The sequence below is a fragment of the Varroa jacobsoni genome, unplaced genomic scaffold, assembly GCF_002532875.2.
Source record: "Varroa jacobsoni isolate VJ856 unplaced genomic scaffold, vjacob_1.0 contig01798, whole genome shotgun sequence".
Classification (NCBI taxonomy): domain Eukaryota; kingdom Metazoa; phylum Arthropoda; class Arachnida; order Mesostigmata; family Varroidae; genus Varroa; species Varroa jacobsoni.
In genome coordinates, this window is record NW_019214697.1 from 57359 (window position 1) to 65080 (window position 7722).

At 42.6% G+C, this 7722-nt stretch overlaps 1 long non-coding RNA gene across 1 annotated transcript; it reads left to right on the forward strand.

Moving 5' to 3' along the window:
- Positions 1–666: 666 nt before the first annotated feature.
- On the forward strand, positions 667–1765 carry LOC111272221 (uncharacterized). Its single transcript, XR_002687390.2, has 2 exons — positions 667–739; positions 961–1765. It is a non-coding gene; the product is annotated as an uncharacterized LOC111272221 (long non-coding RNA).
- Positions 1766–7722: the final 5957 nt, after the last annotated feature.

The following is a 7722-nucleotide window of genomic DNA, read 5'->3' on the forward strand; positions in this document are numbered from 1 at the left end:
ACAGGACCCCAGAAGCGGTGTCCATAAAGCTGATCTAACGTAGCACGTTAAAATAACATTAGTATTAGTGTGAGCAAAGGATGGTCGAACCTCTATCGGTCTATTTGTCTATCTTGATGTCTTTAATATACTATAAATAAGCTGTTATTTACATAACGCACCACTAGAAATCTATGGAAAGGTGGGCCCCTTGCGCAGTGGCCGCTCAAGCGATTGGCAAGCAAAGGACGACCTATCGAAAAAGGAAGTCGTCTGTTTCGTGGGTAAAACCCGTTACTACACTCTGCTAAGAGCGACTGCGATGGTACTACCGAGCGTTGAGTGCATCTACTCGAAAGAACCGTGAAAGATGTACCGGTCTTCTCTATTTATCATCACTATTTTTTGTGGCGACTGAGCGCAACTCAAGGCGTTGGCTGCAACAAAGCGACGACGAGCTGAGTGTCTCTGCGTCAACAAAGTCAGCGAGGCCAACATTAAAAAAAAAAAAAAAAAAAGACATGTTACATAGCAAATTTGTGGCTTACTCGCTATGCTCTTCGTTTGAACTTCCACCCTCACTATCACTGAGGCTAGATGGTTTCTTCGTTGTCGCCCTTTCGTGGGGAAAGAGGTTTCAGGAAAGCAGAACACCTTGCATTAGATAGTCTGGACTCGCTAGAAAAGTTCGTATCACAATCGTAACATTAATCGCTTGCACTTATTTTCGTCTCGAAGCGTACACCCACCCATTTGCTATGTAATGAAAACATTTCACTATATTGTTTCGTCATAATCCGCCACCTCGTCATCACATTAACTAATTAGCTAGAGTCAGACAAATAGACCACGCGCAGAATCAATAGTTACAGCTGTGTATTTGAGTCTCTCAATTGATTGATTGATTGATTGATTGATTGACTGAGATTCAATTGAGTCTTTTGAAAATCTTTCTGTTTCTCTCCCACATTTCTCATTTAGGACGACAATAACATAGACCCATTCGGCCGGCCGGATATGAGGTCACCCTCGCAACGGAAGTATCCTCCGCGTTCTGTGAACGCACTCCTCCTCTGCGCGTTCATCTTTTGCTGTTTATCGAGAGAAGTTTCGAATTCGAACACACTAAGCGGAACCGAATGGAGCCGGGCCGTTGAGTGAATAAGGAGACTGTGTCAACCGCTAGCCAGCTCTGGCCTCTGTACCACGCTTCGTAGCGACACTGCACGACTCTACTCAGTATTATAAATAGTAGTATCAGAATCGCAGTGCGTGCATCTGTAACTGCGTGGTGTTCTGTGGCCTTCGAATCGAAGGTGGCCGTTTATCGGGCACGCTTCCTGGCTTGATGCTGGATATCACGAATGGATAGCGTCGAGCTCGGAACACTTTTGTTACTTCTCCTCTCACACACGCGTGGATCTCTCCTGTGCCTACGATGACTCATGGCGCTTTATTACGCCGAGCTGCCTTCTGGACTGCCATACCCATTGTACTGCCGATCAGAGCGCGAAAGGGAAAAGACAACAGCCGATAGGGAAGACAAGGAAATCGCGAGTCGCAGGTGCTTGAGGGTCCACAACAGCGGCGTTAGTCACAGCCGTTGCCGAAGCACCACGGAAACGTATGGACAGGTAGAAGGAGACAACGAGAATTTCCTTATCTATCCGTGAGTAGACCAAAGGACAGCATCATGGCCAGCGCTTGTCAAGGGCGAAAATCGGAGCGACGATGTCCAACGATCATGTGCAGAATAATAAAAGTTATGATCAAGTGAGAAAATGTAGATCTATGAGATCACTCTTTGCGATTAGCTGATGTCGGCATTGCTAGAATGATCTGTTTATAAGCTATTGATTAGCTGTTCGTTAGACATGTTTATTGCGTACAACGCATATCCTTGCCATCTTCATAATATCGTTACTCTAAAATCTACCCTAAAAATACCGTAAAAGAAACAAATCTGCTAGGTCATAAACATGGTGTACATAAATCAATTAGAACGAGATATGCAGTCGTCTTCTAGTGATAGAAGACAGTTATCAAAGAAGAACTATTTGGTTCTCTGCGAAATATCCGCGTTTAGGTAAAAACTATGGCTAAGCATAGGATCTGCCAAAAGCTAGCCTACTCGGCCAGAGAGTTTTACTCCTCATATAGAAAATCATGCACGCGCGTTGCCAATCGAAGTTCTTTGCCTTATGCTTACGAAGTCCACTCAGAAGGTGAAGAAGATTTTTAGCGTTTTTATCCTGTGTATTCGATCTGTACCTAAGACTGTTTTCCGTGTCAAGATGTCATTCATGATATCTATGTACATGGCATAGGCATCATGTACAGTGAGCATAACAGCTTACACATGCCGTAATACTTGGGTATGCGAAACGGGCCCTGTCTTCGACAACGAATTGTTCTTCCTGGTCCAGTCACGTATCAGCTACTGCGCCAACGCTGCAGGAGAGAAATCATCTTGACTGAGTAAAGAAGATTTTGTGATCCGCATTGATCTCATATTTTCAATTGATTAGGGCTCAGACAATCCTATACTACAGCAGTGGAACTCTGACATTGATGATGCCAGGCGTCACGCTCACTCGTATTGTCCATCTAAGCCTTTTCATAAAACATTATTATTACCTTTCTTCTTGTGAAAGCATAGACGGATGTGGTTCGTTGCGCCTCGTCCTGAGCGAAAGAATGGAAGTCTGAGACTGGCCTGTAGTAGAGCAGCCAACAGGACCAAGTTATGCTAATGGAAGCAGAAACACGGCCAAAACAAAGGCTCGAGTTTCGATATGGCCGTCATCGTCCGCGATACTGTCGGCTACTGCCGTCTTAACGCTGCGCTCAGCAGTTAATATAGTAACAGATAATTTATACTACTATTGTAGACTAAACTGTTGAGCCTGCTTCATCGTTTTAAAGCGCTTGACCGTGTCGTCGTTACCATAACAGTCGCCAATATGGTGTGGAAGGTTGTACTGAACCGGACGTGCGTTTATAGAATGTGTCAGGCGTTTTTTCTTGTCGTGAAATTTAGCGAAAAGAGGGGTCGGACGCCAAACTCTATCATATTATGGAAATAAAAAAGACAATTAGCGTTGCCACTATCGAATAAATAAATAAATAAATAAATGAATAAACTGTTGACGTGATAAATGCAGCTCTGTCATAAATGATGTCTATTCTAAATTATGAACGGGACCAGTCAAAGACTCTGGCCGAAAGCATGGTAAAGCTCTAACTGCATCGTACCTTACATCTCCTGTTTAACATTTACGATAACCACACAAACAAGTTGATATGATAGTGATAGATTTAAATAGTTTTAGTTGATTATTAGGTCCAAAGCAGCATGGGATTTCTGTCCGTCTGCAGTAGTATTGTCTCTACTGGAGACGCGATCCTGTTCCGTTACAGGAGAGCCTAAGACGCATCACATATCAACAAGAGCAATGCACTTCCCAGCGACATCTGTGAGCTGGAAAAATCCTTGCAAGTATTTTCTAAATTGTTACATTTTCAATGCGTGCTTTATAGCCTCGGATATAAATGCTTGTTTTCATTCGCTAGCAGACGGCCTCATAGAGAAAACATGGATGCGTGTTCGGCTTGTCGGAACTTTCAGCTGATTTGTTTCAGGAGATAAACGCGTTCGCGACGCTAGAACACCGCTCCGACAATTTAGAACCCCACGAATCTCTGTGCAAAGGAAGCAGGCATAAACAAAATTGTCCCGTTAGCTTGCGTTTTTTGGCAATTTTCTTGGCTGCATCATTTTTATACTACTCGAGGGTATAAATAGTTTATCGAAGTTTTCTTCTTACCTAACTGGCGGCTCTTCTGAATAGGTTCGTACTACCTTCTGCCGCTCGAACCGACGGCTATGGAACGATCGGCCTTTCTGCATGAGTCCACAGAGAGATAACCGAACGCTGCGCAAGGACGGCATGTCCTTTCGGGTACCCAAATAGGTACAGCGCGATTGTTTTTCATTGAATGTTACGTCGCGATGACAATTCCAAGTTGCCATTATGTGTTACTTGATTTCAAAGTTCAGACGGTGAATTTCGATAGGAATTTCACGCCTACTGTAAAAGTATAGAACTTTTCTCGGCCCCGCTATATGAACTTGGTCTAAATATTTATCTAGGCAAATCTATTAATTATTGCCAAGTGTTATTTTTTGATTGTATCAAATTAGGAAATGCTGATGAACGAATTATTGGGCTCTGATTCCCTCCGCTTCGACAGATAATTTTATGTACTTTTGTCACGTTCTTGCAAATCTCTGTTCTACAAAGGCAGGTGCTTGCTGCCTAGGATGACGTACTGGAAATGACCACAATACCTAACCAGTTCCCCATGTGTTAGTGTATTGCCTGCCTATAGCCACAGATTTATAATCCCGAATTCTATGCTCTTTCATTTCGTTCTACGTTACGACATTGTCAGGGTAAATATTTACTTGTTTATTGAATTATTTCTTTGTATAGTAGCTAGCTACCGCTTTCTTGCCTATAGCAAGCCTCAACCGGCCTGAAGGCTAACGTTCCATACAACAGCATCGATAACGTTTGCCAAGTTCAAGAATAAAGGGTAAAAATCTAGCTACTAAATCCTGCCCAAATTACTGGTCTTTGACCGTTTTCTATTTTTATGTGAAGTTTTGTTGTTTGACTATATGCATTCATGCCTAAGTTGCGCCTGTAATTGTATATGTGTGAACGTGTACGTGATCCTCTTCACTTTAAAGCGAATCAAGGCGTCTCCGTTTATTATCGACATATTGAAATATTTTAATTTCCTTCGCACTTCGACATAAGATATATTTAAAGGGCCGCCACAGCTTGTAGTAACGAAGAAACGAGGTTCAGTGAGAACCAACATAATCTACGATAATGCGTAGCATTCATTCTTCGGCGGATTGTTTGGCGGATCCGTTCGTGTGTAAGGGATGCGTAACAAGTCAGCTACGCTCCTGCCCCTCACTACCTCCTAAGCTGCAAGAAGACTACGACGACGCCGATATGTCTATCGAGACTTCACAAAGTAGCGCTGTCGGCATTTCTGCCGATTTTGGTTGAGCGGCACGAGCTAGCGTGAAATGTTTTCGTGATTTGTTGGTCTCACATTTATGTTCGCCACTGTTGGGCTACCGCAAAAGCAACGGCGAGGGTAAAAGTAGGGATCGTGGACGACTGAAGAAATTGCTTCAGTTCAAAGTCGATTCAGACCTATAGCCCAGAAAAATGGTGGCGTTTCAACAACGGACCTCTTCGAAGGCAATTCGCTAATGCACAAACTTTTTGATGAGCTTCTTGTTACCGAGCAGTTATCAATAGCAACAGTCAATTCGTCTAGGCCAAAAAACCAGCCTTTGGGACAAAAACAAGAATAATCCTTAGATACTCGAAGTGCTGATTAGTAGTTTACAGCCCTTTTTCTACTGCAGCAGATAGAACTTTGGACTCTACAGAGCTATACGCGCTTAAAGGCTCGTATTCAAACTGCAATGTCAAGGCTAGATTTGAGGATGCTGTAGATGACGGTGAAGAACTAATGAGGCCGAGTCTGTTAGTGTGTCGCTTATATGTTTGATAGGTGCGATCTTTATGACGTCCTATGATCGAGGTTCCTATTCAGTCAGGATAAATATGGCAAAACATTATAGTCCTATTTCAAACGGTCATCCTAACGATATTGTTTTTCAAGAAAGAATTTAATTTAACTCAGTGCAGCAGCAGCAAAGCTCAATGTAAAAAACCCATCCTGCCATTGGGTCGTCTAAAGCGGCGTCGACGCGCGCAGCCAATATGCTCGCTGTAGTGTTTAATACAATATGACTAAATATCGACTCGATGAAGTAACGTATGACACCTTCTATTTCGTCTACTTCGGGTCTTCTTTATAACCACTGGAGCATCGAATGATCGCGACTAAACTTTTCCCCACGAAATAACAAAAAGAAACCCATAAGACTATGTCTGTAGACATGCAAAGACAGCAGGCAAGTACATAACACGAAAGAAACTTAAATTTATATGGTGCAACAACGACAAGGTAAGACCTAAGGCAAAAGGGGCAACGAACGAGCAAATGCACAGCAAAACACTATTACTCGACCAATTCGCGCATCGTGCTGTACTGATAATTGCGCTGGACCTCAATCTGACTATTTTTATCTACCCGCTCTCTTTAATTTTCCACAGTGGAACCTCCGTAACTTTTGCCTCTGTCGCTGTTTTATTAGATAGATAATTGCGGCACTCGACGTCGTCGAGCATTTTTCGATGAGGCACTTCCGGCAAGCTTGTAGCAGCGTTTTCAAGTAATAGTGCCATAGATAGGCTAGGTAAGCTGCCTTAGTAGTAGTAGTAGTAGCAATAGTACTGAGCCAAGTAGATTGTAAATATAGGCCATTCTTGTATATACCAAGAAAATAGACAAATGGGTATAGGAAAACAAATATAACGAGGAGAACAACGGACGTTCGGTATTAATAACGAATTAGACTACCGTATAAGTGTACAAACTCGCTGTGAATGCGTTCTGTCAGCTAAAAATGACGAGCGAGAATAGTGATGCCGGACATAAACTTTCTGCCAAATATAAGAAAACAATTTCAATCGCCAGTGGCGGCTTTTATTTCAACCCCACTCAGACAGATTCAAAGTACGACGGCTATCTTTATTTCAATATTTGGACCGTTTCGAGTGCCGCTTTCCATCAGGATTGACAATGCCCTTTCCAGGACACGAGCAGGCCGCACTATGCACGGAAACAGGCTTTCTGCTTGTCATTTTACATAGTGCGTGCTCTCCATATGGAGTAACACCGACCCTCCCCCAACAGAGGAGCAAAGCCCCTGCTCGAAGCGTATTCGGTCACAGCCATGGATAACATATAGATTGCCATAGTCCATACAAGCGCATATAGATAGATAGTTGGAGGTTTGTATCAGAGTTTAGATAGGACACATCACCATGTGCGCCAAATAACTGCGTCGGTCGTGTGAAGTGACGCAGCCATAGTTTTCGTTGTTGAAATATAGTTCCTTAAGCGAATGTTCATGAATATTCACACCGGTTGTTATTTATTCAACTACTATTCAGCAGAGCAGACTTCGAGCCAACTTCGAGAGGTAACGGCTGGCTTTTGGCGTTGGCCGTGTTGTTGATGGACAGGGCGGAGGAGAAAAGATAGAATCCGGAAAAGTGGGAAGGTTACACGGAGTTTTCTAGAAGAAATAATTTCCGGGGGCTTTGCGTGTCAGCGCAAATCTTTACGTTCTTTTGAAGCACTACGTAAAGGAAATCTATAGGATGGACATTATCTCTCGATACGTTAAACAACTAAACCTGCTTAGCAACGTACTTAGATTAGGATTGTCAGATTGGCTATATGTTCAGCATAGGCAGTGCATCGAATTTAGTGATTTTTAGTGCATCAATTCAATGGATTCATTTTCGGTAAATCCCTCTTAAGATTTATGGTTTATTTACTGTAGCCTATCGATGTTAAAGCTTCTTAAATCTACACCGTTCAACGGAAAATGTTTTCTGTTTTGACATTTATAATATATTGTCGGTCAACATTAAGCATAAACCAGTTCTAAGAATTTAATTAATCAGACAGACTGGATAGGAAATAGCAGCAATACCGCTATCCAATTGGACTATATGGGTTAGCAAAAGTCGCAAACAGTCCACTGACCAACGTCAATTATCAATTAATTTATCA